We start from the raw sequence: 14,522 nt of genomic DNA on the forward strand, positions 1-14,522 counted from the left end.
TGGGGACCTCAGCTCCTCACACGTGGGCGTCTCCACAGAGTGTCCTCACAACGTGAGGACAGCCTTCCCCAGAACAAATGATCAGAGAGAGAGATTAAAATGGAAGCCACTGTCCCTATTATAACCTAATTGTGAAAGTGATATACTGTTACTTCTGCCATGTTCTATTGGTCATAGAGACTCACACTGTTACAGTGTGGAAGGGAAAGATACAAGAGTGCGAAGACCAGGGGGTAAGGATGATTGGAGGCCATCTTGAAAGCTGGCTACCACCCTGGCTGTGGGTTTTCACCAGTTGCTTTTCTGAAGAGAGGAGAGAATTAGTAGCAGATAGTAGAAAACTTCTCTATGATTTTCACAATTTGCTTAATCATATATAGTTAACAATATATAGTTAACCATATATAGTTCTGTTCTCATCATAAGGCTGGTGTCAGCCAATTTGTATTGTCTCCATAACATCTGTAATTAAAAGACCCTTTGCTTACAGTTACAGTTAGAAGGAACCAAGGCCAGGAGCTCAGCTCCTGTTACATCAAGCACTGAACAAGCCACTCCCTCTCTGCTGGGGAGTGAGTGGACAGTACGGTAGTCACGCTGTGGTCACCTTGACATGTGTAATTGTCCATGTGACTAGCTATAGCTGTAGAAATAGCTCAGAGACTGTCAACCTTGCAAACTCAACAAGGACGAGCAGGGAGACACGGGGCCCAGGCTGCACTGCGTCTTCCCAGCATGGAGCCCCTCCGTCTCCCCACAGGCTGCTCTCCCACCCTCAGCCCAGCCCCACCAGTGCTGAGAAATGGGGTTGGTCTGCCTTGGAGAGGTTCACTTTCAGTCCCCAGCAAATGCCTCTTTGTCCTCCAGGCTGCCAGTTCATTTCAGCTGCCAGGGCTCAAAAAGTTCTTGCCCAAGGTTGAGAATCGGGCAGAGGTGTTCCCACTTGGGACTGCATAAATGCCCACACAGTCTACAGTGGGCCAAGCAAGGTCAGCGGGCAGTTGTAAATGCCTCCCTGACAAAGCCAGAAAGCTAGCCAGAGCCGAGCCTCGATCAGTCCTCCGTGCCGGGCAGCTGGGTGCCCACGAGAGACCCGGAGGACAGGTTGGCTCGGCTGGCAGCCTCCGGGGAGGGACTGAGGCTCAGCTTCTTCTCATAACCGGTCAGGTGTGCAGGAGGGAGATGACATTAAGAAACAGCCTCCCAGATATCTTCCTTATGCCAGGGTTTGCTTTTACTCCTCAGAGGAAGCTACTGGGGCCTCAGCAGTGATTAACTAATGCTGACCCCAGGGTTCCGGGAGTTTTAGACTCTACACAATCAAGGATTTAAGTGTGTGCATGTGTGTGCACACACACGCGCAAGTGTGCTTTTCCCCTCTTGTCATGAAAACCCACGAAACAAGAAAATCCTGGAGGCATTTATCTTTTTTCTCTAAAACATTATGCTTGAATATTCCCATTCCAGAATATCATCTAAGCCAGGCAGCAGCTCCTCTGCAGTGTGTGAGAACAGGCTTGCTTCCTGCCGAGGAATGTTTTTCCTTGTGGCTGGTGGTCTGACTTAGGCATAACTTGGTGGTACGAGGGGGATTCCTAACCCCCTCGCTAGACATTAAAGAACCACAGCTACACTGTATTACATGTCAACGATCCTCAAAGGAAACAACAGAAAGACAAAATATATTCTAGTCTAAACTCAAAAGATAAAAATATCTTTTGCTTTCCATGAAATTATACAAAAATGTATGTAATAAAGCCCTATTAGCAAATATATTTGGTTTAATTAAATTTTACAATTTAGTGTATAGTATCCCCAAGGAAGTTTTGCCATCAGATGCTGTAGCCAGGAACTAAAATGTGTGTTCCCAGAGGTTCCAGAGGTCAGTGACAAGCATTCACAGTGACATGCTGAGTAGCCCTTCCCTGATGTATTCCCCACACCCAACTCAGTGCCAGGCATGGTGAAGACTCAGTAACTGTTTGTTGGATGGGTTAATGAATGAAAGATCCTTTTCTTTGAAGGCTGTCCTGGACTGTGTTCTATCACGTGAACTTAAAGAAATCCCACTAAGAAAAAAGCAAACTGAAAAGCAGTATGTGTAGTATGATACCCATTTTTTGGCTTAAAATTAAAAATAAAACACCTCTATATATTTTTCTCTATAGAAAAATCACTGAAAGATTACACCTGGCACTGTTTATGCTGTTCACCTCTGAAGACTGAGACTGACTTTAGGTAAGAAGACTATCACATTTTTTTGTAATTTCTGCCTTTCTGCATTGTCCAACCTGGTAGAGCAAGTTTGTATCACCTTTTTTTTTTTCCTTTTGGTTAAAAAAATAAGAATTCTTTAAAGACCTCACTTACAACGTTCAAAACACTCTACTATGTCATTCTGTGGCAAAGAATTTTAATTTTTTCTCCAAAGAGAAACCAAAGTCTAGGAAGGTTCATCAGTTCTGAAGGTCATGATAATTTCCTAACTTTTCGTTAAATGATTTGAACCACCAGGCCAGTGGTAAGAAAAAAAAGAATGCTATAAAAAGTTAGTAGAATATTGAGAACTACATTAGGTTCAATATTCATTTATTGAACAGGAACTTATTGCATGGTATTCTTAGTTTATAGGTTTGTAAGTACAACAGGAACTGTGGCACAAAGGGTAGTATCATGGTAAGAAGTCAGGGTTCTAGGTGGATTTTTTTAAGTCACCTAAAGTTTCTGTCAGAATTAGAACCTCAGACTGTGGTATTTCTTTTGTCAAGGTTGGTTATTCTAGCCTGTTCTTCATCTCAATGCTTTATTTCTCTTCCTTATCATGTAGCAAGCCCATTTAACATGTTGTGGTCATGTGATGTTTTTCCTATAAATTTATCATAATTGCAATTTTAGATATATAACAATCTACACACTCAAAGAAAATAAACCTTCTAATGAGGACTCAAGCTAACCACCTTGGGGAATTGCTCTTTTTGATTGTATTTTAAGGCCATTAAAATATTTGTTTAGTGATTTATTCGTCCTGGAGACAGATGTAAGGATCAGTCTATTTTTCACGTTACACTGGAGTTTTCTTTTTAAATATTCTCCTTGGCCTTGTGGTGAAATGTGCATTATGATACTTCCTCACAGTGACACATGCAAAAGCATTATTCATCAAACAGTATTTTCAAGCACACTTCTCATTATTCTTTCAAGTATATAAACATAAGGAAGCCCTGTACTCTTCCCGCAATATAAAAAGAATCAAAGATGTAGTACCATTTCTGACCCACATGGACTGCATTTTAAGGACAGGGTCACCATATTTCACATGAAGTTCTCTCTTGTTCTTTTTCCTCCCTCCCCCTCACCAAATACATAACTGTACTTGGTCTGATGGTAAATCAAGGTAAATGAGACGTGACCTATTAAAAAGGAAATGAATAATTCGAAAGAGGGGAAAATTGCATTCCTGTCTAGAAGTATGGACATCATGACTTGAATGTATAGGTTTATTCCACCACTTCACTAGATGATTTTGCTTTTTGGGTGGCATGTCTTCCATCATCCAAATTACCTCATGAAATCAGCAAAGTAAGTCAAACCACGTTTTGGTGCTCTCTACTTTCTATTTTTTTCATGGTTCTTTTTAATGGGTTCTTTTTAATTAATGGGTGTACGTATAGCCGACCTATCTTTGAGGGGTCTGTGGGAATAGTTCTTTTTAAACTCTCTAAAATTTGATCCACAACAGGAATTAAATGATCTGTGTGAGCAGGCACACAGGTCAATGTTTCACAGGCAAAACTCTTAATAGAATCCCTCATGTCTTCTAAGTACCAGTTGAGCCAGCCTTGCCCCTCCTTGCAGAATGTGGAGGAGGCGGTGAGGTTGGGGACCCATTCTCAGGAAGTCACTCAGTCAGCTCCTTCATGTCCTGGGGGCCAGCCTGGGAGGCACAAGGCTCATCCAAGGAGGCCAGGTCTACACAATCAGTGAAAAGGGTCAGAGGGTAGAGGTTCTTTGGCTGCAGGAGAAACAGAATGTTGTCTGGGTACCTCTACTAAATGCCATGAGCGACGTGGCTTTGATCAGGCAACTCACAGAAAAACCACTGAGGCAGCCAGTTCCCTAGGCTCTGTGTCCCTTGTCACTGTCTTGAGAATTGCCGTGTCCTGGTCTTTGGACAGCTTTTTGCTTTATTTTTCTCTTTTTACTTATAGCAAGGAGGGAGGGGAGAAAAAGAGGGTTTTTTTTAATTAATTAGTTTATTTTTGGCTGCATTGGGTCTTTGTTGCTGCGAGCGGGCTTTCTCTACTTGCGGCGAGTGGGGGCTACTCTTCGTTGCAGTGCACGGGCTTCTCGTTGCAGTGGCTTCTCTTGTTGCGGAACACGGGCTCTAGGCGTGCAGGTTTCAGTAATTGTGGCTCACGGGCTTCAGCAGTTGTGGCTCGCGGGCTCTAGAGCGCAGGCTCAGTAGTTGTGGCACACAGGCTTAGGTGCTCCGCGGCATGTGGGATCTTGCCAGACCAGGGCTTGAACCCGTGTCCCCTGCATTGGCAGGCAGATTCTTAACCACTGCACCACCAGAGAAGTCCCTGAAAAAGAGTTTTGATACATTATAATCATCCGTGTTTTCTCCTTATGGAGTGAATAGTTCCTCTTATTTCTAGCCGGTCAAGGCCAGTGTTGAGAGTAATAAGGAATAAATCTCCCTTACTGTGATTAAAGCAACCATTAGAAAACAGGCTTTGCTGATGGACTTTTTTAATATTAGTTTTGGTTTAAAGCAATGGGGGTTTGGGGGGAGGAAAGCCCTCTCCAGTACACTGCTGCAGGAGGGATGCAGCAGGGGCCCATGAGAGCTGCTATTAAGTGAGTGCTTCTCTCAATAAGGGAGTCCTTAGGGCTCTTACTTCTAAGTTACTTAAAGAGTTACACGCACGAAATCAAGAAAGGAGATGTGTTTGCAGGTGTCTTTACAAAACGTAATGATGAAAAAGCCTGAGCTGCCTGTGACAGACAAAAGCAAGGTGCAGGGAACCATAGGATAACTTCAGACCATAGCGTAAAGTGTTGGGAAAGTCAGTTCTCTTAGAAAAGGGATTCAGTTGTACTGAAGTATTGTGAAACGGTGATACTTTAGCCTTGATGTATAAACGTTCCTAAATCTTTCAGAAATTGAGGAAGAACATATCAAGAGCCTGACATTTATAGAATTACCAAACAGTGTCAGGTCACTGCCAGAGAGCACTTCTAAAACAGAGTCTACAAATGTGAAGTGTCATGTAACCATTTCATGTTAACAACGATCATCATTGTGATCACGACTAAAATGGCCTACCTGTGCTTTCTGCTCACATAGAGATATTTGCCTTGCAAATCTGCCAGTTGCTAAGTTCTGAAATCTGTAGGCCTGAACTACATTTGGATTTGCACTCTCTCTACCTCTCTCTCTCCCTCTCTTCATGTTTCAAAATAACATAACAGCTTTTGGAGCTCTTTATAACAGCCCCAAACTGAAACAACTCAAATATCCAGCGCTAGGTGAGTGGATGAGCAAATTGCGGTACATCCATATGATGGAATCCTACTCAGCAACAGAAAAGAACAAACTACTGTATACAGCAACATGAACGGATCTCAGAAATGTTATACTGAGATAAAAATATATATACAAAAGAGTACATGCTGCATGATTCAATTTATACGAAATTCTAGAAAAAGCAGAACTAATCCGTAATGACAGAGGGCAGATCAGCGGTTTCCTGGGGCTGAGGTGGGAAATTGCCAGCAAAGGAGCACAAAGGAACTTTTTGGGTGATGCAAATGTTCTGTGTCATGACGGTGGTGATGGTTATAATGGTGTATACATTTATCAAAACTCATCAAAATGTACACTTAAAATGGGAGCATTTTATTGTATGTGAATTTATCTCAGTAAAGTTGGTCTTAAAACAAGAGCTGAAAACAGCATCAACAACAAAAACTTGGCCCAGGAGTATTTACTTGGATCATGGGAAGTGTCTGTGATCTGAGGGGAAGCACACCAAACTGTTAGTTTTGGTTCCTCCCAGGGAGTAGGAATTGGGAAGAGAGATGAGAGAGATGTATTTTGTTTTGTTTTATTTACTTTGTGCCCTTTCTTATAAGTAGGTATTACTTTTGTACTCAGAAGAAGAAGAAAGAAAAAAAGATAAAGTCCCGGATAAGATAAAGGTATGCTGAGAGAGACCACCCCTTGTTCCTAATGTGCTTACCCTTCTGGGATGGGTGTAGCTATGTGTGTGGTTATTGTGTGGTTAAATCAGCAACAGGCTACAGGCTTGCAAGGGGGCAAGTCTCTGTAAGATCCCCTGTGTGGAGGCTGAGGGCCCATAATCTGGGTTGGGATGTGTTCATGGGGGCACAGCTTCCCCAAGCAGAGAATAATAGGGGGCCAGACACATAGCCACGGGGATGGCTGGAGGCAGGTGACGCCAGCCCCACGGGGACAAGAGTGTAAAAATCTTAGGATAAGGGCCTTGGGGCTTCCGAAAGATCTTCCCTGATTTTGCAGGGATTCTGTGTTCCTGCCTCGCAACCCCCGAGGTTTTTAGTATTTCTTTAAAAAAAAAAAAAAAAAAAAAAAAAGTTGGCCCATCTCAGCTGGGTTAAGGGGAATAAGAAAACCTTTTGTATTGTTTCATTTGTTTTGTCACTGAGTTTCAGAGAAAAGGAGAGCTGGGTGTCCTCGATGGCCAGACTTGGTGGTGACTGAAGGCATAAAAATGAGGAGTAAAAGCCAAGGCTGCTTGAACAGACGTCCCTCACCCCGCAGCAGTTCTTCCAGGATTTTCTGTGAAAGTTTGGGGGCGGGAGGTGGAGAGAGAAGTGGTTGGTTATAATAACCTATACCCAATAGAAAACAACTATTTAAAGATTAGCTGCACTGTAATGTGCCTTTCCACATGGCAAGAAGCGAGTTTGGTTGGCCCCTGTTTGCCAGGGTGATTTACAGAAGCCTTTGAACACCGATGCTTGTGGCCCTGAGAAGGCCGGTGACTAACTGACCTGTCTGTGTATGGTCCACTTCGGAAACAGAAACTTCCCTGGTGGCATGGGAAAGAAAACACCAACCTAATCCTGAAAGAGTAACTTTAAACCAAAGCCCAACCGAGAAAGAGAGCGGGAGAGAGACTGCCAGCCGAGCCAGGCCAGAAATAAAAGTCCCATTGTCCCGGCTGAGGCCAGCTCCAGGCGCAGACGCCCACCCCTCCTGCCTTGCTCTGCACGCTGACACTTCTGGTACCCGAGAGAGTGCATTCCAGAGGTGGGCAGCCTTCACACAAAACTGCAGCTGGAGGAGAAATCACGCTGGAGGCACGAGGGTGTCGGGTATGGGGAAGTTATGACACGGAAAATCATTAAACACTGATGGAACCAACCTCAAACCTGCCAAAAAAACAAGGATGATGAATCTGGGAGGGTTGAGTCCATGAGAGGAGAGCAAGGGGTGGGTTAAGAATAGGGGAGGTGAGAAAGGGGAACTGTCCTGACTCAGCTAGAGCAGAGGATGAGGACCCTGCTCCAGGAAGGAGTCCAGGTCCTAGAAAGTTTTAGTGGTTATCAGGGCCCTGGCAGCTCAGGCAGCAGCTCACTTTTGGGGGCAGGGACGTCTGGGGCCCATCTGCTTAATAAAGATACATCGCAGGGGTAAAAAGCCCCAAGATAAAACATTTAAAATAAGAGTGGATAGATCATCAACAGAAAACAAAGTGGAAAGAGATGGGATGGAAGTCAGGAGCCACTGATTTTAGTCTGTGACCCCAGCAAGTCACCTGCCAGTTCTGGGTTGGACATCAGAGTGAAGTGGCTGGGCCCCACCTCTGCTATCCCTTCTCCATCTGGTGTTCTGAGATCCTCAGCATATGTCTCCTGGGTCCAAAGAAGAGGTTGTCCTTACCTGCCTACTTTCCTCCTGTCATCCCATTCTCAGGACTGCTCTCTAGAATCTCCAAGGTCTCCCCCAGCTGGGAAATCGCCCCATTCTCTGACTGAAACCTGTTCACACCAGAAGTCTCAACCCCTCAACCTGGACGAAGGTGGAGAAGGGGAACTTGGAGGGCCTAAGGGTTCTGAATGTTGGGGAGGGAAGATGCTGCTGCCATGGTGACAAGGGCCCACGAAGAGGAGTCTGGGCGTGATGAAGACATGCTTAGAAGACTATAGCTTCACATCCTGGGTCCTCCTTCCTTACCTTCAACTTGAAGAGGAAAAATGGAAGCTAGTCTCAGAATTTAAGAACAGTCTGAACATGTGTCCTTCATTATAAATGGGCTGCATTCCCAGAAGACTTATTCATGTAGGTGCAATTCTGAAGTGCCTGGGCTCACATTCAAGCCTGAGGTTTAGCGTCAGCTTTGGCTTTAACTAGTTCAGTAGGCTTGGTAGAATCAGGATGCCTCTCTGGGCCTCAGTTTCCTCATCTGGAAAGCAAGGGGCTGTCATCCTCTCCAAGTTGAGCCCTGAGGAGGTCCAGAAGAAATACAAACACTTATTCAAGGTGAATGGTCAATCCATGGGTGGCTCCGTCTCCCTAGCTAAACGTGGTCCAAGCCAAGCAGTGCCTGATGAGGAACTAAGAATCCAGGCCCAGGAGGACAGAGAGAAAGGGCAGATGCCCAAAATATTATTGCCCATGTCCCCCCACCCCACCCCACCCTGCAGCCTCTAATTATTAAAAAACAAAAAAGTGAGAGGCTGGGTGACATGATCTCTGACAGTCCTTGTAGACATTGGCTGATGCTATGAGCAAAAGCCATCTTTCGTGCACCCTCTCTGCCATCGTCTCCTATTTTTCCATCCTTGTCAGCCTGTAGAGGTAGAACGGGTGGGAATGTGAGCTCATGGCAGCGACATTTAGCCAGTGCCCTTGGTAGAGCTGTCTAGAAGCACATTAGGGCAGTCTTTTGCCCTGATGCATGCCCTTTCTCAGCAGCACAGACAGGCAGAGCGGAGGGCAGGGCTGGCTTCATGGATGTGCAATCTTGCAAGGGTCCGTCACTTCGTTTAATGCTCTGCTGTCACCATTTTGAAATTTTTAATAATTTTTTAACAAGGGACCCCTGAATTTACATTTTGCCCTGTGTCCCACAAATTATGGAGCTAGTCCCAGCAGGGGGCCTTGCCAGTGGGCAGCTTCCTGGACCAGGAATTAGTGGGGACTGATCTGGGTAGGGCACCCTTGCATAGGTGTCAGCTCCATGGACTGAGGGGCAAGAGATCCACGGGGTATGTGGACACTGCTGAATATATGGGTGTACAAGCACATAACAGTGAAAATACACTTGTAACTCTTAGGTAGGGAGGGTTTTTTTTTTTTGTGGTACGTGGGCCTCCCACTGTTGTGGCCTCTCCCGTTGCGGAGCACAGGCTCTGGACGCGCAGGCTCAGCGGCCATGGCTCACGGGCCCAGCCGCTCCGCGGCATGTGGGATCTTCCTGGACCGGGGCACGAACCCGTGTCCCCTGCATAGGCAGGCGGACTCTCAACCACTGTGCCACCAGGGAAGCCCGATAGGGAGGGTTTTAACTCTTAGGTAGGGAAGTCCAGGGCCATTGGGTGACCTACCTTTTCCAAAGAGAACCCAGTACAAACAAATGCATATACCCAAGGTGAGTAGATACACACGTGTGTGTGTATAAATATATGTATATATTTATTTATATATGCACATACACAAATGCACACACAGAAAAACCTTAAAGTGGCTAGAGAGACCTTGAGCAATTTAAGATCAATAGTGAATCAAATGTGCATGTGCTTTGCACTGAGCAAATTTTCTTAATCAACTCATTCAAAGATTCTAGTAAGACATTTAGACTTTGAAAACTTTACAGAGGTGACTTTTAAACAGAATATGATGGAGGAATCTGGGCATAAACCTGGGTCAGGACTGTCACCTGGGCAGGAGGGAGTTTACATGTTCATTACTGTTATTATCTTTCAAAGGAGATGTGCACATGCACTGTTTGGATGTTCACAGACTCTTGAGAATAAGAACTTACTTGTGCTCATCTTTGTGTCTTTACCGTGTGCCAGCAGAGAATCTGGTAAACTAATATTTGCTTAATGAATGAATACTCATCTCTAAGTGGACAGGATTTTTTTTCTTAAAACCGTAACACATTTAATTAAGGTGGATGAATATATATTTAGCTCTGTAAATATATCATGGATTAGTAGAACATTGGATGACAAAAGGCCATTGACTATTATCTAGTCCATCCCTCTCATTTTATAGATTAGAAAACTGAGGCTCAAAGAGCCTAAATAAGTTATCTGAGGTCACCTCCCTAATCTGTACCAGAACTGAGCTCTTCTGCCATCTAACCCAAGTGAATTCTTCCACTAACCCACCCTGCCTTAAGAATCAGGAAGCATAAATAAGGAGTCAAGTGTTTACTCACCACTTATATATAGTTTTCCTAACCCTTCATTATGGAAAAGAAGAACCCAAGCGTTTTAACTGTCACCTGCAAAAGGACTTCACAATCTGCTACAGTTGCTCTTTGGCAAGCCCCTGGGAGAGACAATTTGAGATCTGATGCAAAATGAGGAGGAAAGGTCTAATAAAAGCTTTTTATTTGCAGATTGGAATTAAGTGCTCTGTGCCAGGCTGTTGGCTTTCTCCTGACTTCAGGCTTGCTGCTTTAATGCTTCAGCGAGCAGAAAATTGGAGAGTAAGAGCGTCAATCGCTCGGTCCTGCCAAATGGCACCCCCTCAAACCTAAGCGAAATGTAATATTTTGCTTGCTCAGAACAACTACAAATCCACCTCAGCTGCCTCCATACTGCGGGTTTTGAGGAAGCTGCGATACAGTTACTTTGTGTTACCAGAGCATCTACCCCTTTGTATGATTCCTTAAAGCTGCATTTCTAAATAGGATCGTCCAGGTCACAGGTGGCCAATCAGATGCAGCCCCTAAGCCCCAAACTGCTGGGCAGTAGCGACGTCAGAGCGCTGCTTTCAGGGAGGGTGGAGCAGTGACCAGACAGCATTAAGGCTTAGCCAGGAAATTAGTGAGGTGCAAATTGCACGGCGGTGGCTTCAGGGCAAGAGAAAAATTGCAGGCCATTGCCTGGAGAGAAACAGCGGGGTGGTATTTTGGGGCCTGGAGCCACTGGGCCACTGGACATGCTCATCATCGCCTTAAAACACTGGCGGGCGCATGCGCACACACACACGCACACACAACCACAGCAACGGCAACAACAACAACGACATTTTATTGAAGTACAATGTATAAACAGAAAAGTACACAATCATAAAGTTGAATGAACTTTTATAACCCTAACTGGCAACCTGCACCCTGAGCAAGAAAGAGAACATCCCCTCCGGTCCCATCCAGTCACCCCACTCCACGGGGCACTGCTATTCTGATTCGGCCCCGTCTTTTCCATGGAAGCCAAGTGGCAACTGAAGAGGAGACAGCCTGGTGGAGACTGTCCAGATTCTTCCCACAACTCCATTGCTGCAGGCCTAGCCTGGCAGCCTGCTGGGTCCTGGCTAGCCTGGCAGCGCTTGTGGACCTCGACAGGGCCTGTGGACCTCGACAGGGCCCGACTGGGAGAGGAGGCGTGGGCAGCACCTGGAGGAGAGGAGGCCTGAAGACAAGAGGGGGCAGCGGAGGTGGAGAGACAAGCCCGCGGGCCGCCATGCCTGCCCAAGGCCAGAGAAGGTAAGGTTCCAGTCTCCTCACTGAGTCCAGGCTCTTGGTTGTACTTGACAGCATCTGCTGTTCACAGAGGGCTTCTTCTGTTTCTTTTTTGGTGTTTTTGTGGGTTTTCTCTCCTTGTCGGCTCTCTGAGTTGCTTTGTAGTGGTCAGCCATGCTGAGGGAGGAGTAGAGGCTGTCTTGCTCCACCAGCTTCCTGTCAGGCAGCGGAGTCAGGCCTCCATGGCTTGGCAGCTTCCCCTCTGATTCTTGTGGCCTGGAGTCACGGCTGGTGTTGCTTAGTTGGCCACCTGGCTGCGGTGGACTATTTCACCCCAAGTTAGATGCTGATTCTGAGGAGAAGTGAGCATGTTTTAAACAGGTTTCATGTTCTGCTCCGAGGTTTTGGTTTGGCTTCCCTCTGGCGTAGAGTGCCCTGGGTGCTGGAGTACATGTTGGTACCCGTGAGGAGGAATCCATTTCGATGTGGGCATCAAGGTTAACAGCCAGATTCTCTTTATGCTTTCAGTGGAGTGGGAAAGAGATGCTTACATTCTCAGGAGAGGAGATCTGTCCAAGGTCTGTCCCAGTCATAACTGCATCCTTGGCTTGGGGAAAAGAGTTCCCTTGCCTCTTTGGGTTTGCCTTGATATACTTCTCCACGCCCTGGCCTCATCAGGTTTCTCTTTTTGCTAAGGCCACTACAGATGTCAAGTCCAATGAAGGCTTTTTAGTCTTAATCTTAAATCATCCCCGTGGCAGCAATGACACCATTCACCTCTCTGTCCACCAAGACATTCTCTTCTCTCTCGGCTGCCTGGAGCTCATGCCTTCAGAGTTTTCTCCTGCGTCTCAAGTTCCTCCAGTTCAGTCTTTCGTTGTCTCTTCTTCTTCCACTTCTTGGTGGTGTGCTTTCCTGAGGTTCCATTCCCCGCTCTCTGACTCTGCACCCTTTTCCCAGGTGATCATATGCACACATATGGCTTCAGCCTTACATCTAGATTGCCAGCCAGACTTGTTTACTATATTTTAAAGCTCTAGGCTGGCCACTGGTCCCTTCATGGATCCTCTATAAGCATCTACAGCAGTTGCTTTCAACTCTGTGTTAGAATTAGAATTAGATTAGAATCATGGCAGCTTTAAAAGAATATACTCTTGGGACTTCCCTGGAGCCCGCGAGCCACAACTACTGAGCCCGTGCGCCTAGAGCCCATGCTGCACAACAAGCCAAGCCACTGAAAGGAGAAGCCTGCGTGCTGCAACAAAGAGTAGACCCTGATCTCTGCAACTACAGAAAGCCCACGCGCAGCAACGAAGACCCAACGCAGCCAAATATGTATATATATAATGTGAGCTTTACCACCTGAACTACTACTGATTCAGTTGATCTGAATCGGACCTGGACATCATTATTTTTAAATCTCCCCAGGGAATTCAAATGAGCAGTCAGAAATTAGGACTCTGAGGCACAAGGCACGTAAAGGTAGACAGCTGGAGTGCTCTGGACAGAAACCCCTTTGCATTCCTACACTAGGCCCTCCTCCAGGAAAATAAATCACAACTCTGGCCCTAGATTTTTCAAACCTCTGTATAGGCATTAACTGATGAATCCATGGCCCCACTGGGAATCAAAATTGATCCTCGGGCTAGACATGAAAAAACTGAGGCTGAGAGAAAAGACTGATTCAGAAGACTAGTTCTCCACCCCTTTCCCAACACAAAACCTCCTCTGACCCTGCTTGAATTCCGGGGCTGGTTTAGGGTGTTTTTAAGGCCTCAAGCTCAGTTGGTTCCCATTCAGTCAAGTGCTTCCCACTTCTCCCAATGCCCTGAGGTTCTCTGACTAGAATGACCAACAAGACATGAACAGAGGAGCTGACAGGAGATGTATTTCTAGGAGCAGTATTAGAAGCCACTAGAGGACTCAGACTAACCCTGAGCCTCATTTAATTTCTCTATCAAAATGGAGGCAATTCCTACTTTCAGAGATGTGTGGAAAGCAAGCAAGAGATAAATGAAGATGCTAAAATATTATCATTTATATTCTAATTTAATCCAGAATTGAGTGTATTCACACAGGGCCTTAAATAACTGTCAAGTGTGTGCTCAGGAAACAACTTTAGAGAGAATCCCATCCAACCGCTTCGTTTTCACAGGCCAGGAAACTGAGGCCCAGCAGTTAAGAGGCTTGCCCAAGATAACACTGCCAGCCGCATATCAGGTTTCCTAGTTCAATGTGCATTTCTCTCCAGACTTCCCTAGGGATCTATGCCACACCCATGTGGCTGGGCCTGACCTTCACATATCACCTTTCCAAACAGAGCACCCTATCTGGGGCCCAGGGCCATTTGGTGACCTACCTTTTCCAAAGAGAACCAAAGCTGTTCTTGTCCCCTTCTCCCCATCCTGCTTCCCTCTCTACTTAAGACCCTGAATGTAGGTGGTCTGAGGTTCTCTGCCTAAAGCTTCAAAATGTCCACGGTCTTCCTACCTCTGCCTGCTGTCACCTTGGGGCATCTCCCTAGTGGGGTAAAATTTGGGGGTGGAGGGAGTTGTTAAAACTAGAAGAGACTTGGCCAGAGAGGGTACCTGTTCTCTAGCACCAGAGAAACCTCTGTTTGACCCTGGGCTGACCTTGGACAAAATATGAATCCTCTTTAAGCTTTCAGCTTTCTCACCTATGAAATGGACATCATAATGAGATGGGGTTTTATGAGAATTAAATGAGACAATTTCCCTAAAGCAATGGTTCTCATATATGACTGCACAGTGGAACTACCTGAGGAGCTTAAACACACACACACACACACACACACACACACACACACACACACACACA

The 14,522-nt window shown here is 45.8% G+C and overlaps 1 long non-coding RNA gene across 1 annotated transcript in view; it reads left to right on the forward strand.

The window, feature by feature from the left end:
* The window catches only part of LOC113617434 (uncharacterized), a 61,499-nt gene extending 58,407 nt beyond the window's left edge, over positions 1-3,092 (forward strand). Inside the window, exon 4 of the long non-coding RNA XR_003431641.1 lies at positions 2,169-3,092. This is a non-coding gene — a long non-coding RNA (uncharacterized LOC113617434). The remainder of the gene's footprint in view (positions 1-2,168) is intronic.
* Positions 3,093-14,522: the final 11,430 nt, after the last annotated feature.

This window comes from Aethalodelphis obliquidens, unplaced genomic scaffold, assembly GCF_003676395.1.
Source record: "Aethalodelphis obliquidens isolate GAN/ISIS:26980383/991018 unplaced genomic scaffold, ASM367639v1 scaffold4, whole genome shotgun sequence".
NCBI lineage: Eukaryota > Metazoa > Chordata > Mammalia > Artiodactyla > Delphinidae > Aethalodelphis > Aethalodelphis obliquidens.